Source organism: Styela clava, chromosome 5, assembly GCF_964204865.1.
Source record: "Styela clava chromosome 5, kaStyClav1.hap1.2, whole genome shotgun sequence".
NCBI lineage: Eukaryota > Metazoa > Chordata > Ascidiacea > Stolidobranchia > Styelidae > Styela > Styela clava.
In genome coordinates, this window is record NC_135254.1 from 15,126,337 (window position 1) to 15,138,703 (window position 12,367).

Consider the following 12,367-nt stretch of genomic DNA (forward strand, 5'->3'; position numbering starts at 1 on the left):
TCTAGTCTAACGCAAATTACTGGCGGAATCAATTTTTCTCATTCTAATTTCAGATTCTGAATGAAACTTCGTAGTCTGAATTTGAGTAATTACATCATGAATGAAATATTGTTAACTAACTTATTTAGTAGTTAGCACGTGCTTCACTACCTGTCAACCATATGTGTGTATTGCTTATTGAGCTGTAAAACTTACCATGCTCTGAGAGTACATGTAGTGTTAAAGCCCTAATCAGTCACAAAAACACACTTTTTAAAATTATTGTTTTATTTGTCTTTGCATCTTTTTAAATTCTTCGTCACCAATCCAAAGTCAAAAGTTAATATTTGTCAAGTGTGGATCACAGATATAATAAACTTGTTAAATTTTATCTAATGTTCGAACTTGATTGAAATAATAATTAACTCTTGACTGGGTGACCAATCACGTGAACAAGTTCTGTTTACCAATCCAACTGGTTGCACAACCTTAGGTTCCTGTACCTCATTCCTGGCCGCACCTTTTCGAGCCATTCCTGGAAAACATCACAGGTTCTCAATACTTCATTATGGTGGTATTCCAAATGTTAATAAGTGCGACATAGATTGCAAAATATGAAAAAACGCGTAAAATGATATATATATAATATTGTGAAAAGGAGGAAGAAATACCACTGTCACAAAAACGCCTGACATAATTATATAAATAACGCAATGTAACAACGTGTGAGGAGAATATTCTATAGTCGAAGTAACTTTTCATAATTTGTGGCTCACTTAAAAAACATTTAACAAATTCTCGCGATAGAATAGAATAATCCATTGCTTCCAAAACATTTTTCATTAGTAATATCGAAACCTGAAACATTCTTCTAAATATTGACACTGATAAAATATTACGCCATGATAATTTATTATATCATAGTTTATACTAACGGTGCTTAATCCCGATGAACAGTAAAATCCTGTTACACCATAATATTTTCTTGATGTGTCCACGGAGACGGTTTGGCAACATACATCAAACTGAGGACCGCAGAAATCTTCACCGCACGCTTTTCCACGTATACTACAAATAGAGCAGGAAGGAATTTTTTGTTAATAATTGGAATTTTTCAAAAGTTCGTAAAACCCCCACAAATTGGCCCGAACATTCATTGTATAAGCAATACCAAAGGGCCATCGGAGGTTTCCACATTAAATTCAATACTGAACGGGAAAAATCGAGTTGGATTTAAAATAAAATTTACTTACGCCGCATACGATGCACAGACGCATAAAAGTAATAGAAAGAAGATCTTCATTTTTCTTTTGTTGATTTTAAAGTTAAGACTCGGCTTACTAATCTGAACTGATAATAAGGAAAACAAGGATTTGTAGAATTTAATTTTTCTCTCCCTCTCATTATTAGATGCACAATTTTACTGATCTGATTATCCACATTCTTATATATATATATATATTTGTGCAGTGCGGGTATCATGCAATATACAATGTTGTCAAGTGATAATTAACTTGGTTTTCAAAAATGATAACATGATTGAGTATGTTATTTGAAATTTGCGCAAACTCGAATAAAGACTTGATGTTTTCGATCGTTGAGTTTTCGCAGTTCCTTTTAAAAGAACTATCCTGTGAATGATGAGCAAGGCAATGAATGAATGTCTTTTTATGGGCTTCCATGACAGGTTTAGCTCCCCTTTTTTCTCAAAAATTGCGCTGCGAAAAAAAGACTCTACACACCAGCCAAACATGATTCGTCGTCATTTTATCATTTTCAAGCGTGATTTAGTTTTGATTTTCCAGTCTCTCTACGTTTTGCATTTTTTTTCTTGGATTGGAATGGTTTTATCCGCTTTTGCAAAAAACGTTTTGAGTATTCTCCGCCTACTGAACGAGTTGAAAATCATACGAAGCATAAGCTCACTGAAACCAAACAACGGTTGCGAAAAATCTTAAACAATACCTAGAAATATGATGCGTGAAGCTTAAAATTTTGCTCAAATCAAAGTTGTAATCGCTTACTTAACCTAAAGCGAAAGCGTACTTTGTATAACTGTTTTATATCGACAGCTAATACTTGTTCAGCACACTATGCAGTTGGATATCCTAAATCTAGTGTCCACGATAATTGTTTTAAGAATTTACAACATCATTGTAGCTTTTCACTAATGCACGATTTCTGGATATCCAACCTCATCTTTCGCACACGAAATCAAACTTTAAACACTTGGTCTCAAGCGTGAAAATACTGCACTAATATCCTAGTTAATTTTTGTATTCCGTTTCATTAGAAAATCAATATTATGCATGGCCTCGTATGTCTCCCTTATCAGCAGGGATGGTTGACTATGAAGGTAGCTAGCCTACTTGAATTTATGAGATGAAAGCCTATTATTCCCAGTGTGAACGTAGCACTTTGTCGTTTTTGTGTTTGTCATTCGGGGTTATTCTGTGATTTCTAATGTCATGTACTTCACTGAAATTTCTCTGTACTTCGAATTGCTATATTGCGTGTGTGCTTTACTTGATTTTCAAGGAAGTCGATGGGAAGAATAAGTATAGACTTTCGTTAATTGAATTTGTTTTCTTTTTACTTCGAATAATTCCCCACTCGCATTAAATATGTTCGAAAACAAAATGAATGTCAACGGGTGCACTATGAATGCTTTAGTCAGGACCAATTACAAGAATACTAAGATCCATATCACATATTTACTCATGTGTGAAACGTTGTTATTAGGGTGTGGTAATATAATTATATAATATACCTTCAAGCGGGATGATTTGTACATTTTAACAATGTCCATCTCTTCTTGTATAATTCACTTCGAATTATAAATGGATATGACTATTATTTCTGCCTTAAAAATATTTTTATTGTATATATATATATATATTATTATATTTGGTGCGCAATTTCCAGCTTTGATGGCGTCTTCGCTCACAAAAAACGATCCCCATAGACCCCACAGCAATTTTCAAAATTATCGAAAATGTAAATAGCCTGCTATATCGAAAAATACGAACTGTAAGCACTGACTAGGGTGACCCTATTCCCAAACCCTAAAAGGAGGACACATCGTTTGGTAGCACCATATTTCACCTGTGCCTGATTTATACATTATATATCTACTATATTTTTTAAGGTGAAATATAGAAGTAACAATAGGCGAAGTGTGCTGCAGGACTTAAATTATTCTGTTCATCTTTCATGTGCCATGAATTTACAGTAGGAAACTGAATTGGATTAAACTTGCTTACAAACATAGGTTCTAGAAGTAGTCGAACAACTTGGCTTCAATGCATTGCTTGTATTATGTATAATGATAATTACAGTTATCTACTTACCTCAAATTTTCTTAACGCTTCAAAAACTGTTGATTATATCATACAAAAATTTTAAAGATTCAACCCCGTGAAAAAGAGGACATTTTTGCATTTTAGAGCGTTCTCGGAGGACGTAAGATTTTTAACGAAAAAAAGAGGACAAATCCTCCAAAATCAGGACGTATGGTCACTCTACCACTCTACCACTCTACCAAAGCGATTTTTTTCACAAGATTAGAAAAGGAATACAATATTCAAAAACTGATCAAGTAACAACATATTAACAAAATGATTCATATATATGTACAATTCGTGTCCAGGAACAAACTCAGTAAAAATAACATCAAAGTTTAGATACCATTGTGAGGTAACAAGCAGGTAAGGTAACAGGCAAGGTGGGTGACAACATTTTCGATGCCACGGGCTCTCGTTTTTACCTTCTTGTACAAGGGGTACAATATTTAACCACAGTACGTATGCGACTCACACAAAAGATGTGGCTGAGCAGCAAGTTACAAAAATTGAAACAATGGTCATCGACGACGCATAAAAAGAGTAAATTAATATAAAACAGCTAATTTTTAGGTGAAATATGGGATCTCATACGAAACAGAAGGAATTTTAAAATGGCCTCGATTAGCGATGTAACACGTGTTCACCAAAGCTAGTGTTTCCGAGACTAATATAGAGGAAATGGTAATTTGGAATACACCCCTTCTTTAATTAAAATTGTAATATTGCGTGACTTCTTTTGACGTTCGCAGAAGTCGGAAGGAGTATTATAAATTCAGACATTTGTCAAAGGTTGAACCCGTTCTCTTCAAATAATTCCCACACCCATTCGTGTCAAAACCTAGAAATAGCAAATTAATAACGTTTGCAATAACTGTTAATTTAAAAATAATCCCAAGAAAATCCGAAATTTTTGAAGAAGTTATTTTCTTGTTACTCACACATATCGTCAGCCCACGCCGAATAATACATATTCAAAACAAGCCTGGCCATGTGGTGAATATGACCTCTTGATAGCAATTACAAAACGAATTTCGAAGAACGAAAAGGGGCGCAACGGCGCTAGTCACGTGCCCTTAATTCTATAATCTTGGTGTCACAATTTATCGATTTCAATAATCCTAATTTGGTTACTCTTATATAATTCATGCAAACGATCTGCCAATGAAAAGTTGGTCGGAGAATGAGCAAACAGACTCAATTCCGGAGTAAAATAAGAGTTGAATTAAAAACCATGCTGTTCTCGATATAATACGTTTATACGTAATAATATAAAAATATTCTGTATGGTTTCACCGTGATCTTTTTATTTTAGCATGTCATTTTTATTTTAGTATGCTAGTGTAGTTTAGTATACACTCGTGGTCTATGAGCGGACCAAGGTATGCCCGCAACCCATATAGCGATCGGCCTTCATACAAGATCATTTTCAATTTATTAGGTCTCTGCCTAATATTATGTTCAACATAAGATTGTTGCATTGGGTTATAACCAGTGATGAGCTGGAAAAATCTTAAGAACCGAAACGCACCTCATTCTTGAAAATGTACATTGCGACCGTGGATGCTCACAAATATTTTTGTCTTCCTAAGATAGAGCCAAGCTGGTGACACCTTATCAATATTTAAAATAAGCATAAAAAATAATATAATGGTATGGTATAAGACGAAATATTTTGGGGTCAAAGGTCAGACAAACATCCAATACCCTATATACCAGACCTGCCCAACCTTTTTCCTCTCTCGGGCCGCTTTCACATGACGAAATTCGTTGCGGGCCTCAAATGCTTGTACCAAACTTCAATACCAGCTAATTACCGATTCCGGTATAATTTACATGATACGTAAAATGCAAGTTTATTAACAAAAAATCAATCAGGTCAATAATTATTTACTGGTTACTGATTAGGAATGGCGAAATATTCAAATATCAAGTCGAATATTAGAATAGCAGTTTACTATTCGATATCTGGTAGCATGGGGTGTGGACATGACACTCGCGGGTCGCCGAATTAAAGAATCAATCATTACACAACACACTTGCGGATTTCTGACGACCACACAAGAATCCACACACAGTTTTCACTAACAAACATAGACGTCAGAATTGAATGTTATATTTGGGTTATAGTGTTTTTATTCATTCATTTTCAGTGGCTATGATACTGTCTCAATGTTTAAATAAAGCATAATGTGCGCCCATGTCGCCGGAATATCAAGTTTTGGTGGAGAACAGTTTTGTAAAATTCGAAGCATCAATACAAGTATTTATTGAAGTAACATTAAAAAGATTTCTGGACGAGTATATATATATATATTTATATTTACTAATTTGAATATGTAGCAATGCCATTAAGTCAATTTTATCAGAATTATTGAGGGAAACACAGGCTTGTCGAAGGGAGTGGCATTCCCATGGGATTGGACAGCACACATTTGTATTTCCCATGGGTCACGTGGGACGCGAAAACCGTATGATTTTCGATGGAAATGATAACATTTCGTTATAGACTTCGTGTCCATATATTTGAGCATAGCTCTCTTGTTAGCTATAAAGAGCAAAATATATTCAACATTAACAGTATACTTCGTGATGGGGCTGATAGACACATGTATAATAGTTATGAATATAAAGTTAACGAAGTCCGTAGATTTTGTTGTTTTGCATGTCTATTCGTACATGTAGTCCTACTTAGTGGACGTTGAACCTAATTTTAACAATTTTTATTGAATTTTATTCCAATGGGAATCCCATGGGATGGGACAGGCATAATTGCTATGGGATGGGAATGGGGCAGAAAAATATGTCCAATGGACAGTACCACGGAAATTGTTGACTTTTTATTTCACGTTGGCGATAAAGACGATCAAAGCCGACACGAAAGAAAGCAATCAGAATGAAATTAATTTGCAAATTTAGGCTTTAAAGTCATTCTAATAATTGCGCTCAGCGTCACACCCAAATAACAAAATATACTTAAACCTATATATAACATAGTAAAAATTTAAAAAGTCTCCTTACAAACTTTAAAGGACAGGTCGCCAAATACAGTCTAGCGGGACGCGGGTTGGGCAGCCTTGCGTTATACTCAAAAGAGTAAATTAAAATGAAACAGCTACATTTTAGGTTTTTGTAGTTGAACAAATCTGAACTCATTAAGCAGATGGGGCTTTGGAATACACCCGTTATTTAATTGAAATTGTGATATTGCGTGACTTCTTTCAACGTTCGCAGAAGTCGGAAGGAATATTAAAAATTGCGCCATTTGTCGAAGGTTAAACCCGTTTTATTCAAGTAATTTCCACAGCATTTCGTGTCAAAACGTAAAATGGCAAATTAGTAACGTTTGCAATGACTGTTCATTCAAAAACAGTTTTCAAGAAAATCCTGGAATAGCGAAATTTTCGACGAATAATTTCGTAAAAATTTTGTGCATTGAGACTGCTCATTTCCCTTGTTATTCGCACATATCGTCAGCCTACGGTAAAGAATACATATTCAAAACATGCCTGATCATATAGTAAATATGACCTCTTCTACATTTAGTGATGGTTGCAATTAGAAAACTCATCTCGAGGAAAGAATAGGGACGCAACGGTTCTTATTCACGTGACCTATAATCTTGGTGTCACAATTTTATCGTTTTCAATAATCTTACTTCGGTTACTCCAATATAAATCATGAAAACAATCTGCAAATGAAAAGGTAATGGGATAATAGGCATAACATACTAAATTCCGGAGTAAAATAAGAATTGAAATTATGTTGCTCTCGATAAACGACATTTATACGTAATAATATAACATATTCTTTATGGTTTTACCATGATCTTTTTATTTTAGCATGTCTATTCATTTCAGTGCAGTTTTGAACGCAGCGTATAGTATTTTTATCGAAAACAACTACACAGCCTTTTCGAAAACGTGGGCGCCGTTCAAATAAGAAAGTGGATGATAGCAGTCGATGCCCGCAACCCATATGGCGATCAGCCTTCATATAAGATAATTTTCTATTTATTACGTCTATGCCTCAATATCTTTTAGTATTAAATTTTGGCAATGTATTTCGCTGTTGTGCCTCATATCAAGTTCAACATTAGCCTGATATCAGTCTTTGGGTCTTACCCAGTGATGAGCTGGAAAATGTGTTATGCCCGGGGCGGCACCTCATTCGCGGAAATGTATTATATTTACAACACGTCCGCGAACACTAACAGAAATTTTTGACTTTTAGATCCGAAGAAATATATCTGTGTAAAATGACAAGTATATTCATAGCAATTAAATATAATATTAGTTCAAAAATACTTGCGATTATTTTATTAAAATATAAAATAAGCTTGAGAAATATTCTAATAGTAAGGTATAAAATGAAATTTTCTGGGTCAAAAGGTCGGGCAAACATCAATTTCTAGGGCTGGGAATTTCAGGGAAAACACTTCAATCATTAACCGGGTCAAAGTAACCGGTTAACCGCAGCGTGACGTTTGACATAATAATTTGTTGGTGGTTTTATCCTTGTATCGCTCAAAATTATTCACGAATGGAGACAGTTAGTGGTATATAAAAAGGGTAACCGATTAACCATTCCCAGCCCTATCCATTACACGTTACGCATGTGCTAATTATTTGTTTGCTGAGATGTAGAATCAATTTATGAAGTAACAAAACGTAAATTATTAAGTGTACAGGAGAAACTTAACTTTCTATGGCATACTTTTATTTCAACAACAGGAACGTAAATGCAATAAAATAGTTAACAACCGGAACGGCGTTAAATGAAAAAGCTACTATGAAAAACATCGGTGCTATTTTTTAACCAGAGATATCCTTGGACGCCATAATTTAACATTTTGTCTTAATTTGACCTCGTGGTAACGACAAAATATTATTATTATGATTGTTGCTGTTTGTAATTGATCACAAACATAACTGTGTCTGTTCTTATTACTAACTCCCACCCCCGATAGAGCACCATCACCAAATGTCCTCATATTGCATTTTTTGTTAAAGAAATGAAATTTATCATCACTTTCAATCATAATAGTCGACTGTTTACAAGTTGATTAATTAAAAATAAACAACAAATTCTGGTTATAATTCTTGTATTTCATTGGAATCAACAGTATGCACCCAAAGTCAAAATACGATATAATTATTGAAACACATAATACACTTTTAAATGTTCTAGTCAATCTTTAATAGCTGTTCGTTCTTTAGATTTCTTTATTTCTTCGTCTTAACGTCGACATTTCCAAACATAGAATAATAACAATAACTGGTGGAGAACAGAAACTTACTTATTATATGCAACATTGTATTTTGAGACAATAAAAAATGATTTTTCTTGGCAATTAGTTTATTACTGATGAGTGGTATCAAATTAAGACTCTGATTGCAATGATAATGTTGATCACTATTGAATTACGAAGTAAAACGGATGTTGCAGAGCCTCAAGTAGTGCTTGTTTGTTCTGTAGCCCTGTAAAAAAGAATTATAGTCAGAATACAAAACAGGTATTTTTACAAAATATAGTTTAAGGGGGAAATTGTAATATCTTGTCAGAAGCTTACAAAATTTCAATAACACGATTTTCATTGAAAACTTTTGCTCACTAATTGGCTGTTAAAGGTAGTGAATATTTGGTATAGCAGTCACATCTCCATTTCTGGTAACCAAGTGGTGCTGGTAAAGAACTAATGGAAGATTATTTTACTTTGGCGGAATGTAAAGCAAAATGTGCTTATAATATATATATATACGCTGCCATAACATGAAACGTATATTTTAAGATCAATATACTAACATTATCGTTTCTGTATCCACAGAACGGGGGGTCGCTTACTCCAGGATCTTCAAGATATATATCTTGACAGCAAGCATCGTGCGCAGAGTCACATAGTTTATTTCCACAGAATCTACCTCCGATTTGCCTAAAAAATTTCGAATTTAAACTGATCAATCTAACTTTGAAAACATTGTATGTAACCAATGCAATTATTTGTAATTCAAAAATAAGTACGTATCTCTATTATTTATACGGTCAATAATAATATCGAATATTCGTCTTGTCTAAAATATTAAATCGAATAATTCTGATTTTTTTTTTATATTGTCTCCATTTATATATTTGTTCAGTGTTATTATGTTAAATCCTTTTATAATAAACAATTGACATTAATATACTTACGCTGCCGCAAGGCTTATGCAAAGAAGAGAGATGAGTAGAATCTTCATTTTGATGAATTTCTGATTTGATTTCAACTTTATTATGTGTTAACGACTGTAAAAACAACGCTTGTAATTGAATGTTTGTTTGCAAATTATCATTCACCAAATCGTTGGGAAATTTTTATAGTTAGTTATATGCTTTTCTTAGGTTTCATTATTTATTTGTGATCGCTGCAAATTATTTTAATATACACGTCTTTCTGATATGTCTGCGTACTAATAATGTGAGCAAGAATTCCTAAACTCTGCCTTTTTATTGAAAAGTATGCATGATATAAATTTTGACTGCGTTTTTCTTTCTATTTTTTTGTACATATTAATGTTACAGGGCTATTTGTGGGCTATGCCTGGTAACATGGTATATATACATAACATGGTTGAGGCAGTGATTCCGTTTGAATGCTTTTTTTTTCACAAATTACGTAATAGAATGTTCGTCTCTTTTTCTGTTTGAAGTTTTCTCGAAATTTCCACCATCGTTGATAATGACGCTATTTCGTCGTCTGTATGCATTGACAGTGCTTGAAAATTGTTAGCGGTTATGTTACAAACAGAAAATCTGGAAAATTAACATTTTAAATTATATAATTAAAATTCACTCAATATTGGATGAGTTTTCACGTCACGAAGCTAATCTTACACAACTCCACCAACGACATACAGTATATATATATATATATATATTTGAATAAGTATTTGATCCGTGAATAGTAAACCGGTTGGATAATTATATATCAGACTTTCGCAATACTTGTTTGCCGCTTGGTCCTTATCGATACCGGTACGTCGAGGCGGCCTGGATATCCAGAAGACGCCCAATTGAAATAGAAACAAATAACCAATACGAAGTACGAACCCCCATCATGCGAGTAACCATGGAAACAGCAGCGAAAGTCAGACAGCAACGGGATACATATATCACCCCGGCATGCTGTCAATAGAATGGGATTTTATCCAGTGAGGAGAAGCTGTTAAGACAGCTTAATCATATTAGATAACGTTGGTTTGTTCGTCGGTGTTGGAAATGAAAGTGGACGGAGACAAGTGCCGGAGTTATCGATTGGTGAAAGGCATGACGTTAGCAGGTAAAAATTGAAATCTAAGAATGACACATGGATGAAATAACTACCGGAATAAAACAATAATGTATATATATGGAATAAACACAGATTTATTAAAACGCAATATCAGTAAAACTTAGAAATTGATAAGTATACTGGCACTTTACAGAATACATAAAAGCTATAAGTCCGTACTTGATCAGAGACTAATATCATGGAGCATGAGCGAAGTGAGACACCGTAGCCCAAGGGTCGGCAAACTTTTGTCGTTCGCGGGCCAAAATTAAAGGTAGCAAGTCATTGGCGGGCGCACATATTTTTAGAAAGTTAAAAACCGAGGGAATGGCCAATGAATCACTTTTTTCTTAGAAAGATTTCAGTTATATTTCAAGCAGCGCGCGAAAACTGATAATTTGAATATTTTCTGCGCCATTAAATCATTTGCACTCAGCATCAAAATTTGTCTAATTATAATCAATTTATAGGCTCATTAAACGAGTGATTGTAAATTATATACTTGTTAGGTTATAATATAATTTAGTGTCTCAAAACAAATTCTGTTTCGTAAAGAATATAATCGTCAATACAGTTGTTTTGTTATTATAATTCAGTGAAGCGTAGCGGGCCGGATTATATTGTTTCGCGGGTCGGATCTGGCCCGCGGGCCGCAGTTTGCCGACCCCTGCCGTAGCCTATATGTTTGGGCTCCAAGATTAGCCTATCCGCCCTTTATAACGTTTATGAAATAATAATTAAACGTTTATGACATAATAATAAATTGATTGGAATATTGTTGAAAGACACATGGCTTTATGGCATATGTATAACGCAGGGCATACAATGGCGTGATTCAGTTACTGCGTACCTACTCTTAATTAAGGGACTGTGAATGAAATCAAGTATTGAGCCGACAATGACGAGGAATATCATATCCTTTCCTGGGAATAGTTGTCTTGTTACTCTTTTTCATATTTACTGAGGACACAGCCGGTTGTATTCGAAGTTCGGGGAAAATATATGCGACCTCTCAAGATTCCGCAGTATTTTCTGCATGTACTCTGTAATAGTGCCATGGAAAATCAGGAAATATATTCACATTCACAACGCAGAAATTGCTATGGCGCTTCTATTCTGTACCAAGCGCAATATACTTGTCGAAAGTAATAAACAATCATGTCAATAATTATTAAATATATACATAACGTTTAATTCAATTCAAAAGTCTTACTGTACAGTGTACACTAACACAAAAAATACCTTTGTTTGATTCAAATAGAATATTTATCTTTATTCTCGCTATGGACCTTTCCCCGACCTTTGACCCCCGAAAAATTCTCCCTATACTTTACCATTGCAAAATTTTCGGGGATATTTTAAGTGCTTTCGCGAGTTGGCGCCTGTAAAATGGGGTATGTGTTTTAAACCATCATTATGATTCATCACATACAACAATCTGTTTTTTAAAAGTACCGGTAAAGAATTTTAGCCTAGTCTATGATAACTATTTATACACTAATTTTTTATTACTGAAATTAAATTAAAACTCCTAGGAAGACAGAGTGATCATTGAATTATCTGATTCATATTTAAGTTTCCGAAACACAACAGAAAATTAACGAATAGAGTCCAAAAAATCGAAAACGAGGTAATGTTTACGACCACGCTTGAAAATCTGTCTGAGTGAGAAAAGTGTCTGAGCTGATGCGAAATTGTTACGTCACTTTTTGCATCTTGCTGATTGGCCAATGTCACGAAG

General features: G+C 34.2%; 2 long non-coding RNA genes across 2 annotated transcripts; both read right to left on the bottom strand.

Annotated features, from left to right (window-relative positions):
- Positions 1-249: 249 nt before the first annotated feature.
- LOC144422987 (uncharacterized) lies at positions 250-1,391 on the bottom strand. Its single transcript, XR_013475511.1, has 3 exons — positions 1,233-1,391; positions 915-1,047; positions 250-514 (listed from the first exon to the last, which is right to left on the bottom strand). It is a non-coding gene; the product is annotated as an uncharacterized LOC144422987 (long non-coding RNA).
- A 7,016-nt stretch (positions 1,392-8,407) lies between these two features.
- On the bottom strand, positions 8,408-9,728 carry LOC144422964 (uncharacterized). Its single transcript, XR_013475492.1, has 3 exons — positions 9,510-9,728; positions 9,126-9,252; positions 8,408-8,800 (listed from the first exon to the last, which is right to left on the bottom strand). It is a non-coding gene; the product is annotated as an uncharacterized LOC144422964 (long non-coding RNA).
- Positions 9,729-12,367: the final 2,639 nt, after the last annotated feature.